This window comes from Rhinolophus ferrumequinum, chromosome 11 (assembly GCF_004115265.2).
Source record: "Rhinolophus ferrumequinum isolate MPI-CBG mRhiFer1 chromosome 11, mRhiFer1_v1.p, whole genome shotgun sequence".
NCBI classification, from domain to species: Eukaryota; Metazoa; Chordata; class Mammalia; order Chiroptera; family Rhinolophidae; genus Rhinolophus; species Rhinolophus ferrumequinum.
This window is the reverse complement of record NC_046294.1, coordinates 65,717,286-65,731,459: the sequence shown is the minus strand read 5'-3', so window position 1 is coordinate 65,731,459 and position 14,174 is coordinate 65,717,286. Positions and strand designations below refer to the sequence as shown.

At 41.8% G+C, this 14,174-nt stretch overlaps 1 pseudogene; it reads left to right on the top strand.

Annotated features, from left to right (window-relative positions):
• The first annotated feature begins 2,000 nt into the window (after nucleotides 1-2,000).
• On the top strand, nucleotides 2,001-2,358 carry LOC117029621 (testis-expressed protein 30-like; annotated as a pseudogene).
• The last annotated feature ends 11,816 nt before the right edge of the window (nucleotides 2,359-14,174 follow it).

Here is a 14,174-nt window from a genome sequence, read left to right as displayed (position 1 = left end):
TGTAGAAGGAGACCTGGGTTTTCTTCACAGCTGTCGGGCCTGGTCGCTATGGCAACGACACTGCAGGCTCTGGCTGGGGCCTGCGAGCTGATTCTCTCCAGCCCTACCACAGGGCCAGTCAGCTGCTAACCAGGAATGTCATGCACCAGGCATTCAGGCCTATAATCAATCTCAGGTGTCCCTTTAGACCCCCACCAACCTACTCCAGAAACCAGAGCCTCCCTCTCTTGGGCTCTTTGAGCCAGAGAACAAATAATGTGTGTGTTTGGGAGAAGTCGGAGATCAGAGAGGTTGCACACAAAATCAGCAGCTTTCAATTCCTGCCTTTCCTCCCCACAGTCGAGCTGACCAGTGGGTTGTAGGGAGGCTGAAAACCTTGAAGGTGGTGGGGTATGTTGCCAGATGCCAACATCTGTTCCAAGGAAAAGACAGTGTCCTTCCCTGTCACCATAAGGCCAAACTCTTATGGTGACAGAGCCCTGCCATAAATCCAGATTCCCCACATCACGGCAGGGATGAGGGCAGGCCAGAAAGGTTTGTTACCGTATTTACCCTCAAGGAGAAAAGGATTATGTGAACCAAAAAAGGTTCTCATCCATAGTTGGTATTGAGTTCATGCAAAAATTCAGAGACGATCTCTTATCACAGGTGGTCCCTGCAAAAAACAGCGAAAGCTCCTTGTTTCTATGCCGTAGCCCAGGACTGGTCTGACCCATCTGAAGCTCTCCAGGGAATCACGCATCATGGGGTCAGGGGAGCAGATGGTGACCCACAGTTGAGCTGCAGGGAAGAAATTTCTTGTTTTCTTGTCCGAAGGGCTTCCTCTTTCCCACTGAGACCTAAGCCCGAGGAAATTAGGTCAAATAGCAGCAAGAGAGATGCTTTCCAGGAGAGCAAAGAGAATTTCAGACAAAAACGAGGACTTTCTCGGTGGTAGTTAGCTCTCTGAAGGGAGTGAGGGTGGTTAGGTGCTCCCAGCCACTTTCCCTTCCCCAGGAGATACGAGGTGTGATCAAACAATATGAGTATGGTGAACGTTTAGATCAAAAAGAATTTATTACAGTAAAAGACACATTACCATTAATCTCCCCCAAAATATGCCCCCTTGCTTCGAACACACTTATCCCATCATTCCTGCCACTTTCTGAAGCAGTTCTGGAAGTCCTCTTTTGTGAGTGTCTTTAGTTGCGCTGTGGTGGCTGCCTCGATGTCCTGAATCAATTCAAAACGTTTACCTTTCACTTTGACTTTGGGGAAGAGCCAGAAGTTGCACGGTGCCAGATCCGGTGAATAAGGTGAATGAGGACACACCATAATGTTTTTATTTGACAGAAATTGCCACACCAGAAGCGATGTGTGACACGGAGCCTTTCCATTGTAATAAAAAACTACAGTGAATGCTGCTGCCAAGTGCCATCTAATGGAAAGGCAGCGATCTTCAATATGGAAAGCGGCACATCAAACCTTAGTAACAGTGTGTGACAAGTTTCAATTTGTTCGGTGCAGTCAGTCGGGTGTGAGCTATGGTTGAGAGAAGGTGTGTGTGAAAGTGCCGTAAATCATCTTCCATCGTGACAATGCTCTGTGTCACACATCGCTTCTGGTATATGGCGATTTCTGTCCAATAAAAACATTATGGGGTGTCCTCATTTACCTTATTCACTGGATCTGCTACCATGGGACTTCTGGCTCTTCCCCCAAATCAAAATGACCATGAAAGGTAAACGTTTTGAATCGATTCAGGACATCGAGGACAACAGTGCAACTAAAGACACTCATGAAAGAGGACTTCCAGAACTGCTTCAGAAAGTGGCAAGAACGATGGGATAAGTGCGTTCAAAGCGAGGGGGAGTATTTTGAGGGGATAATGGCAATGTGTCTTTTACTGTAATACATTCTTTTTTTAAAAAAACTTAAACATTCACTGTACTTTTGATCACATCTTGTATTCTTTGCTTCTCAGATGTAATGTACTTTAAGTTTGTCATTCAGCAGTGAAAATGAGTCATGCAGAGGCTAAATTAAAAACACTTTTTGGAAATAAGTTACTAGACCGTGTTTGGTACCTAACAAGAGCTTAACATGGGGAATAATTCTTACACATGGAGCATCAGGAGATATGCATCTTCCTCTTTTGGTGGCACTGGCATCTGATCTTGCATCTCATGTATTTGTTTTGTTTTGTTTTGTTTTGTTTTTTGCTTGAGGTTTACCTGTAAAGGCCCTAATATTGTACATAGAATTAAGGCATATTAATCAGTTTTGAGTTACCTAAAGTCCTCAGGAGAAAATAAACTTGCAGGTGTTTTCCTTGGAGAACTAGTTGGAGAAAGTGGCACAGAAAATGCAAACTCCTAATAAAATCTACTGGATTGAGAAGGCAAGTCATTCCATGGCAGTGAAAGGACAGTCAACGAATGATGTTTTCAAAGAAATAAATACACAGATTTTGTTTGGGATCCAGAAAAATCACTGAAATGGACAAGAGATAATTGTCTATAGTTAAAAGCCGTGTTATTTTGAATACAAATATAATTAATTTGATAAGAACAGCATGACTCTCAGCATTATGAGATATGTTTCCTACTAATTTAATGTTCTCCCATTTTTAATACATGTTTTGTTTTGTTTTACTTTTTTTTTAATTAGTTTCAAGTGTTTAATACATGTTTTAATTGTGAAATTGGTGTCTTGTACAAAATGTTTTTTGAAAGCATAGTTCTATAAAGATGATGCACAAATACTGAAGATTGCCTAAATATAATTTATTTTCATTGAATAGTTAAGTTTTGAAAAAAATTAAACATTTGCGTTTTGTTACAGTGAAATAAAATGAGGACTTTCTCGGGTTCAGGTCATTTGGTTTGAAGGAGCTTTCATGTCCATTTAGGAAGCCACATGGTATATTTGAGGAAACACTAGATCAGAGTCAAGAAAACTGGGTTCAGGGATTACTGCCTACTAGCTGTTCGATCTCAGATTAGACAAGTCACTTAATCTCCTCAGGACTCAGTCTCCTCATCTTTTAAATGAAGAGAACATGTCTTGTTCTGCCTGTTTCACAGGATGGTCAAGATGATGACCAAACAAGAGAGAAACATGTGTGCAAAGGTTCTTTGTGGATATGCAATATATAAACAAGACAGATTCCTCAAGCACTTTGAATCACTCCAAGGAAACATGTTGTGAAAATACAGACAGTAGTAAATCTGGTAGCAGGAAACCAAAGCCTCTCTCTGAGAAGACAGCAGTTTAGATCATCCAGAATGCCATCTGGCCTTGCTGTTCTCCTCACACTGGTCACCATTCCTGGATCACAGTGCTGACTGGCTTGCAACCCTGGGGAGATCGTGAATCAGTCTCTTCACAGAACTAATTTATTGGGCTAGGTCAGGCCGACAGCTCTCCATTCTGTGGACAAAATCGGTCAAGCTGGATTTGGGGCAGAATTGAACTGACAGGTCCGAGCTTGGCTTGGAAGGCTCATCTGACACAGCCCCAGGAGTGTAGAAAAGCCAGGAACCTGGTAGATTTAAAGGTGGCCATTCTAAGTGCCCAGTGTGGAAGAGACGACTAACCACTACGGGCCCTAATCAGCAGCTCAGTGCCAGGCCACAGCCATCACACACAAAACGTTGGTGCAAATGACAAGATCACCCCTTCTCCTGGGCTATGCAGAACTCAGGGCTAGATGCAGGTCCGGGAGTGCTTTGGAAGAACGTCTTTGTGAAATTCAAAACCACACTCCTGCACTTGCTCTGCCTTTTTTGGTCCTCCAATAGCTGTTCTAGAATTTTCCTCTGGCCATCATTTTCACTGAGCAACCTTGCCTTTAGTTGATGGAGAAAGTAAAGACCATCGAGTGTCTCCATAAATTTCTGGTTCCCATCCTTAACAAATTGGTCTGTATATGCACACCTCCCATCCTCTTTCCTCCATTCTCAAAAGAAGTGTCTCTTCTGCCCATTAAGACAAATCATTCATTCTATTTGTGGTGGTGATGCTACCTCCTTTCCCTTCTTCTCCCTTAGTCATCCTTCTAGTCCTTCCTTTCTATCCACATCTTCTGACCAGAATTTAAATATATTCAAGCCTCTCTCATTAAACAAACAAACAAGCAAACCTTCTGCACAATCTTATATTCAACTTAGCCACGGCTCTTTTGCCCTCCTTTCCTTCAGCCAGTACAATAAAATTCGTATTATAAATGTTCACAAACAAGAATAGAATAGGACAATGTCCGTCCACATATTGTATTTACCCAGATTCAAGATACTGCCTTGTTTCCAGCCAGATTTCTTGAACAAGGGATGGATACTGACATCCCACTCCATCTATAACCCCGAGGTCTGTGTTTCCCCCTCACCACCCAGTGAACTTGCTCTTAGGTATTTCCATTGACCTGATGGCTAAATCGCATAGGTACTTTTCAGTTTGTATCTCCCTATTGACCACTTCACCCTTTGATTTTCTCTCCTTCCTGGCTTATCTGTTCCATTTTTTTCCTGTTTTTACTGCTGCAGCTCAAGATTCCCCTGTAGCTCCTTTTAGCTCTGCTTATAGCTTAAATGTTCCATTGGATTTTATCTTTAGCGTCTTCTTTCTCACTCTTCCCTTAAGCCTTCCCTGACACACATTCCAAACTTGAGTAAAACATCTCTTTCCCATGTTTCTGGAGCCCCTATCCCACTGAATTGTACTTGTCTAGCTACTTACTGGTTTTCCCTAATGAACTATAAATTCCTTAATATGGGAAACGCAGTTTTTATTAGTGTATTACCAGGACCCAGCTTAATGTCTAGCTCAAAGTAGGGCCCCATAAATGTGCGTTGAATGAATGTACTTCAGTCCTTTAATACCAATGTCAAGAGAACAGGCCCATTCAAACTCCAGCAGAATCTCTTCACCAGCTTGTTTATGGATGCCTCCAGCTTGGCTATGAGGAGGCACAAACAGAAACAACTCTTTATTGTCCCTGCTAATTGGGGCATGAATAGGGAAAATTCCAGTGAGTTCCAGAGCCTCGTTTAAGCCCAAATTTCAAAGTCTCCCAAAATAGCAAAAGCCATTTTATGCCAGAGGAATGGATCTATATTTTGGTCACTTCCCCTGTCCCTGTTCACCAAGTCACAGAAGCCAAGAAGCCACAATAAGATCTGCAGGCGGGGCGGAAGGAGATGCACTAAGAACAGAGATGTCCCATAAATCCTGAGTAACTGAATGGGATCGTTATTTCTCTTAAGAATTTTGAGGCTGGGAGGACTCCCTTCGAGCCCAGTTGACCTGGTCTCAGGTCAGCTGGTCTCTCTGAGAGTCAGAGGTGTGGGTCGCTGCCCTACTGACCAGTTAAATTGTCAGTTTCTCTGCTGACCTACCCTGTGAGATCCAGACCAGTCTGTCTCCAGATGATGATAGGCGTCCTCAGTTGGTCCTGGGGACATAAAACTGGAAGCCAAATGGGAAGTTACTAAGCCAAAGCACATAAGGAAAATAACTGCCATTTACCGAGTGCCTACTGTGTGCCAGGCACTGAACTGGTCTCTCTGCATACATTCTGTCCTCCAACTGGCCAGCAAAATAGCTGTTACTAATAATAATGGCATTGGCAATAACCCAAACCATCCTCTTCCCTTGATATAAGTGGTTTAACATATTTTGCAAGCACTTTCATTGGGTTCATCTTGTTTAGTTTTTATACAACTCCATGAGCTAGGCACAGGGCATTGTTCCCATTTCATAAAGAGAGAACTGAGTCGTAGAGAGCATTTTGTCCAGGACCACACAGATTATGGAGTCAGATCTGACACCCCTGCATTGTCTGCCTCCCAAGTTTGGGCTCCCTTTGCTCTACAGCTGCCCAGAAGGGTGTCTGTCCCCACTGCCACGTGGCTCTATGGGTCCAGGTCTTGTCCCACATGGAGGAAAAGAATCATGAAGTGATCTCATTTCACCCACTAACACTCTCTGAAAAACACAAATTCTCTGAGCTTCAGTTTCTTCATCTGTTAACTGGGGCTGGTGATACCTGCCCCGGCTACTTTGTGGGGTTTTGTTAGAAGCCAAAGGCACTTTGAAAAGTATGACATGGAGGCAAGTGCCCAGGAGTATGCTTAGGGACACAGTGTTCAGAGAAAAGCTGAATTTCTTTGCTCGGAAATATTTTAAGGCGACCTTTAAACAAGGAGCCAGCTGGGTTCTTAGTTCACAGTCATGTAGAATGTTTTAATTCAGAGGTTTTGAAAGCACAGATAAATCCAGAGAGAAATATTTACAGGCACAGTTCCCAGAAATAGCCAGAGAGGAGAAACTGGAGCTCCCGGGGGGAGTGGGGTTAGGGTCAGGAAGCTGGCCCAGAACTCCTTTGCCCCCAGCTTCTCATCCCCAGACTCAGGAAATCCTGGCCACTCCTGGAGCCCTTTCCCACACCCCCTGTGGGGGTGGCACTGTTCTCTGGCCTCCTGATCTTGAACTGGGTGGGGCGGGGGGGAATGGAGGAGGGTCTGTGTGCAGGAGGGCCCTGCCTATGGGGAGAACAGGAGGAAGTTGGGATAGGAAAGCGAGGGGACTCATTTGCTGCTCTTCTGCTGTATCAGGCTGGGCGCTTCATATTTTATGTCACATGTTCTATACACAAGGGCCCTGCGAAGGAGATATACCTATTTTTATTTCAGAAATGAGGAGACTGAGGGCTGGGTGTAATTTGAGAACTATTACACAGCTCTGCAGTGAGCGAGCTGGATTTAGAACAAGTCTAGTTGACTCCACAGATCACAGAACCCACTTTCTCCTGAGGATCTCTGCGTGGTCGTCTGAAGGAGACGCAAACCCAACCCTGCGCGTGGTACATAACACCCCTCTCCTGGTAATACTCTAAACATGAAGGCGTGCTCTCTGTGCTCCAAGCTCTGTACTTCCCTCTTCAGTCTTGTCTTCTGTCTTACCTTTTTTGAACATTTGGCCTAGTCACACCATCCCCAAAGACACTGACCATGTCTCCTTTCCTTTGTTCATAAGTTTCCCTCTGCCTAGAGTTCCCATCCGGCCTCCCTCCCAATCTTTACCTCCCCACTTCATCTCCACACCCCAATGGCCTGGCAACTATCTACTGTTAAAAGATACACTGAGGCATATTAAAATTTTAAGAGATTACTTGAGCATGTACTGATTTGAATCGGGCATTGCCAAACCGGAAGTGGTTAAGCATTCTCCACCAACAGGAGCTGGGAAGAGACTTTTATAGAGCAAAGTAAGGAAATAATTGATTGGCTATAGCTTAAAGCCTACTTTGCTGTTTGTGATTGGTTGTCCTTAGGTTTTGATTGTATAACCTTGAGGCAATTACAGGCTTAGATTTTGGTTTGCTTACTTAGGCTGCCACGGCATTAAAGTCACCTCAGTCTAAAGGCCTCCTGGTTTAATTCATTTAATACGACTCATCTTTTAAGACAGCTCAAGGGTTGCTACCTCTATGATGCTTTTTCTTATCCCTACCATCCACCCAAAGATAGAATTGATTCTTTCCTCCTTTAAGCTCCCACTGAGACCTGTAAAGATTTCCATCATAGTATGTATATATAATATTTTATTGTTCTTGCTTTTAGAGGTCTATCTCTCTTATCAGATTATAAACTCTTCAGGACAGGGACCATGTATTATTCATTGTGGAATTTTTACAGTGCCTGGGGGAATTAGTAAGTGCCATTTTAATTTTAAAATATATATTAGTGCACAAATTCTATACTAATATATTTTCACTGTAAACATTCTAAGCAATAAAGAAAATGAGAATGTCCTCTTTCACCCCAACTTAATCTCACCACCCTTCCCAGAGTAATCAATTTGGTATGAATCCTTCCAGGCCTTTCTCTATGCCCTCACATAACTGTGAACATGGAGAAACATAAAATTTTGAGGAAGTAAATAAAAATAGAATTATACTATCAATTGTTTACAACTTGTGCTTTTCACCTACAAGTATCTTCCAGACACCTTGACAAGTCAGTATGTATAAATCTACCCAATACGTTTTAATTGCCTGTATTCCATAGTATGAAGGTACCATAGTTGATTCAGCAAGTTCTCTATTAATGGACATTTTTGTGGTTTCCAATATTTTGTTATTACAAGTAATACTGCAACAAACATCCCAGAATATGCCTCTCAGAAGACATGGCTAAGTATTTCTCTATGTCAATGTCTCTCATTCAAACTGTATATTGCGCTTACCAGGTGAGCTTTTAAAAAATGAACATAGATGCAAAAATCCTCAACAAAATATTAGCAAATTGAATCCAACAATGTATAAAAAAATAATATACCACAGCCAAGTGGTATGCAAAGCTGGTTCAACATTCCAAAGTCAACTAATATAATCCATCACATCAACAAGCTGAAGAAGAAAAATCATATAATTATAATAATAGATGCAGAAAAAACATTTGACAAAATCCAGCACCCATTCATGATAAAAAGTCTCAGGGCAGTCGGTGACCACAGGATGGCCACGGGGTTTGAAAATTAATCTGGGGAACGTAATTTGGTGGTTACAAGAGCGTAAGGGGGTTGGGGGGTGGGGGATGAGGGTGAGGGGGATCAAATGTATGGTGATGGAAGGGGAGCTGACTCTGGGTGGTGAACACACAGTGTGATTTATGGATGATGTGATACAGAATTGCACACCTGAAATCTATGTAATTTTACTAACAATTGTCACCCCAATAAATTAAAAATAAATTAAAAAAAAAAAAGTCTCAGAAAACGAGGTATAGAAGAGACCCTCCTCAACTTGATAAAGAATATCCACCAAAAACCTGCAGCTAATATCATATGTAAAAATGAAAAACTAGATGCTCTTCCCCTATATTCAGAAACAAAAAAAGAATGTCCCCTCTCACCAATCCTTTCAATATTGTATTGTAAAAGCTAGCTAATATAATAAAACAGGAAAAAAATAAAAGGTATATAGACTGATAAAGAAGAAATAAAACTATCTTTGTTTGCAGATGACATGATTGTCTATGTAGAAAATTCCAGAGTCAACAACAAAAAAACCCTCCTGAAACCAAAAAGTGATTATGGCAAGTTCACAGAATACTAAGTCAATTGCTTCCATGTCTACCAGCAATGAACGACTGGAATTTAACATTAAAAATACAAGACCATTTACATTAGCACCAAAAAATTTAAAATAGTTATTAATCTAACAAAATTTGTATAAAGTTATATGAGGAAAACCACCGTACACTGATAATAGAAATCAAAAAACTAAATAAATGGAAAGATATTGCATGTTAATGGATAGAAAGACACAATAATGTCACGACTTCCAAATTGGATATATAGATTTAATGCAATCTCAATCAAAATGTTAGCCAGCTATATGTGGGTAGCAACAAACTGACTCTGAAGTTTACATAGAAAGGGAAAGCCTGAGAATAACCAGCACAGTACTGAAGGACAAAGTTGAAGGATTGACACTACCCTGCTTTAAGACTTACTATAAAGCCACAGTGATCAAGACAGTGTGGCATTCATGACAGAACAGATGAATAGATCAATGGAACAGAATAGAAAGGCTAGAAATAAAGTAACATAAATGTAGTCAACTAAGCTTTGAAAAAGGAGCAAAAGCAGTTCAATGAAGAAAGGATAGTCTTTTGAACAAATGGTGCCGGAACAACTAGATATCTACAGGCAAAAAAGAAAAATGAATCTAGACATAGAATTTACATCTTTCACTAAAATTAACTCAGAATGGATCATAGACCTAAATGTAAAATGCAAAACTATAATATTTCCAGAAGATAACATAGAAGAAAATCTAGGTGTTCTTGGGTTTGGCAATGACTTTTAGATACAAAACCAAAAGCGCAATCCATGAAGAAGAAAATGATAAGTTGGACTTCATTGAAATGAAAAACTTCTGCTCTCCTAAAGACGCTGATAAGAGAATTAAAAATACAAGCACAGACTGGGAGAAAATCTCTGCAAAACACATATCTGATAAAAGACTGTTATCCAAAAATACACAAAGAACTCTTAAAACTCAACAATACAAAACAATCTAATTTTTAAATGGCCAAAAATTATAAACAGACGTCTCACCAAAAAGACATACGGATGGCAAATGAAGATATGAAAAAAAAAATGCCCACTATCATATGTCATTAGGGAATTGCAAATTAAAACAAGATACCACTACAGACCTATTAGAATGGCTAAAATCCAAACACTGACAACAGCAGATGCTTGTAAGGATGTGGCACAACAGGAACTCTCATTCATTGCTGGTGAGAATGCAAAATGGTACAGCCACTTTGGAAGACAGTTTGGCAGTTTTGTACACAGCAAAACGTAAGCTTATCATAGGATCCAGCAATCATTGTGCCTCTAGATATTTACCCAAATGAGTTGAAAACTTATATCCACACTAAACCTGCACATAAATATTTATAGCAGCTTTAAACTTGGAAGCAACCAAGATGTCCTTCAATAGGTGAATGGCTAAACAAAGAGGGATACATCCAGACCAGTAGAATATAAATAACTCAGCCACAAAAAGACATGAGCTATCAAGCCATGGGAAGACACGGAGGCACCCTAAGTGCTTATTGACAGAAACCAGTGTGAAAAGGCTACATACCATATTATTCCAATTTTATCATCGTCGTCGTCGTCATGTTTACAGTCCCACACCAAGTTCAGCGAGCACTTTCACACCAATGATCTGATCCTCACAAGGGTCCCACAAAGCATGCAGGGCAGAGGTCTTGACACCAGTTGACAGATGGGGAAGCTGTGATTGAGAGATTGCACTGCCTGGGGTCACATGGGGGTAACAAAGTCACGTCTTTCCAGCCTGGATCTTACATTATACCTCACTGCTTCCAGTCCAACTTCTTAGGCCTTGGTTGGATGTCAGACCATGGTGGTGGGGGGTACTGGGGTATGTGATCGTGAGGCTTGATGTGTCATCTTGGAAAGGAGTGCAGAAGAGAGGGTCTAACAAGTGGGTTCAGTGGCTCCTGCCCTCTCTGGGCAGGAGGGCCGTGGATCAGCACGGCCCTCTCTCACTCCCTCCTTCCGTCTTTCCCTGTTGCAGGCATTGATACTCACAGCATGCAGAGACAGGGCAGGATGCTTATTATTTATTCACTGAGAGGACATCAGCACATTCCTTCTTCGTTTGCCTGGCAGAGGCAGGTCACGATTTGCTAACTTGTGCCCTCTCCAGTCCTGGAGGCTGGACTCGCTAGCCACAGAGATGCCCACTCCCAGAAAGCAGAAAGAGGATTTTGTTTAGGTCAGAGAGTACCTCTGAAATAGCCATAAATGAATGCAATGGAGATTTGCTAAGAAAATGTACAGAGGGGTGGGGAATCGAAAAGAGGTGAGAGAATTTCCCTCACTAGCCTCTGGTCACCATGACAACAATGGCATCTTGAAAGAAGCATAACTGATCATTGTAAGTCAGAGGGTTTACACACACACACACACACACACACACACACACACACACACACTAAGACATACTGGATTGCAGTCTCTTCCATAATTCTGGAATATATGAATGGAAATGTGAGTCTGCACGCCAGCTCAACACCCCATCATAGTCTTGGGGACAAATGTGTATCTGAGCTTGGAAGCCATTTTTGAAAACAGTTGAACATACTGGTGGGAACTGAAAGAGCCATACTTTGAGAGCCAGGCAGGGAGTGATTGTGGAGGGGTGGAACTGACCTTTCCAGAAGAACCAATTGGGCTCATCCACCAGTGGACAATGGAGGGGGCACGGGGTGATCTTCACAGCAGTGGGAAAGGGTGCCGCAGCTGTGTAGGACCTGTGGTAGGCTGAATAATGCCTCCCTCCCCCCCAAAACATGGTCATGTTCTAATCTATGGAATTTATGAATATAAATTCAAATAAATTTACCTTGGCAAAAGACACTATTAAGATGAATTTAAGGATCTTGAGATAGGGGAAATTATCCTAGATTATCCTGGTGGCCCAAAGTAATCACAAGGGTCATAAGAGGAAGGCAGGAGGACCAGAGTCAGACAAGATTATGTGACAATGGAAGCAGAGGAAAATAAATATGACAACAAAAGCAGGGCCCCTGAGCCAATGAATTCAAGCAACCTCTAGAAGGTGGAAAAGGTACCTTGATTTTAGACTTCTGACCTCCAAAACTGTAAGAGAGTAAATGGGTGATGCTTTAAGCCACTAAGTTTATGGTGATTTGTTACAGTGGTATCTGAAAGGACCGATTTTCAGTAATGGCACCAGCCATTATCACAGAAGCAAGGGGATCGGAAAACAAGAGCCCACCAGTGAATGATCAGACTCTCTAAACCTCTGTGAGCCTGGCATCTTTGGAATGAATAAGGCTGGGTTGCTCCAGGGAAAGAAGGATGTTTGAGGGGCAAGAAAAGGCCTGGCTTTCAGGGGGAATCGCGCAGAGTTCAGGAGCACAGCAACACGGAGCTCTCTCTTTTCCACAGAAGGGCAGCCAGAGTGGGTTGGGGGGAGGTGGGGAAATGGGCAAAAGGAACATGAACTTCAGGCTTTTGACATCATTAGCCATACTCAGGAGTCTCAAGTAGCTTTCCATGCCATCCACTAACAGTTGGGGAAGGAAAAGATGACAGTGCGGGAGGTAACTGTGATCAGTACTTATCAACAAATTCAACTTGAACATTTGGAAAGAGTCAGAAATCTTCACATTTCAGAGCTCAAAACAACAAATAATGAAGATAGTTCACAGTTCAAAGATCACCTAATGTTAAAGAATAAAGATTTATTACTTCATCTGCTTGGTAGACGTGGCTTTAGTGACGTATAGAAGTCTTTCGATTTTTATGAACAAAGATACACTGCTGTGAAGATCCATCAGCTTAACATAAGCTGGAGGGATGAGAAAAAGGAAAACTACGACACACATACCTGTAGAGAGTATACAATACACAAAGAACCGGATCACCCTAGAATAGTTAATCTCTATGATTATTTCTCTTTGGATACAAATATATTTCGTATAGTATTAGAATACTGTGAAGGAAATGACTTGGATTTCTATCTGAAGCAACATACATCAATGTCAGAAAAAGAATCTAGGTCTATGGTAATGCAAATTGTCAATGCACTGAGATATCTATCTCAATGAAATCAAACCCCCTATTTTACATTATGATCTTAAGCCAGGAAGCATCCTTTCAACAGCATGTGGTAGTCTCAACAGCATGTGGAGAAATCAAAATCACTGACTTTGGTCTGTCCACATTATGGATGATGATAGCTATGGTGTAGATGGAATGGATCTAACTTCCCCAGGGGTTTACTGGTACTTATTGGTATTTAACTCCTGGGTTTTTTGTAGTGGAAAAAGAACCACTGAAGATTTCCAACAAGGTTGATGTGTGGTCAGTTGGAGTTATCTTCTTTCACTGTCTTTATGGTAGAAAGCCATTTGGTCACAATCAATCTGAGCAAGACATTCTTCAAGTAGGATTTGGCTTTTATCCTAGGGGCAAAGGGAAGCCATGGACAAGTTGTTATCTAGGAGATGACAGAGTCAGATTAGCATTTTGGAAAGGATGCAGAGGGTGGATTTGAGGGCAGCAAGAGTGGAGGCAGGAAAACCAGTTGGAGGTTGTAACCATATCCTAGACAACAGATGAAGATGGTCTGAACTAGGAGAGACATGCTTGTGGAGGAAAGACAGATTCCAGAGCTGTGAGGTGTATACATACGTGTGCATGTGCATGGTAAGTGGTTTAAAAATTACATTAAAATACAGAATATATCTGTTCCCTGACTTTATGGCTACCCTGCATTTAGAAAGTAGAGAGTTGATTGGTTTTATTTACATAAATTTAATACCTTTGTTTCATTGCTTACAACTGGTTTTACCAGGAATTGGATTTCTGTGGCTCTTCACATTCAACCTGTTCAAAACGAACACAGGATCTTTATTTTTGCAGTGTTACTTGTCTTAGCCAATGCCCTGCCAATTGTCTAGCTGTGCAAGCCAGACCCAACTGACATCTCCAACACAGGTCTCTTCTCCCAGCCCCATGCCCATCTATCACTGAGTTTTCTCTCCCATTTCCATCACTACCGCTCTGGAGACGTATTCACAATCTGTCACCTGAACTATTACAGCAGTCTTTCAACA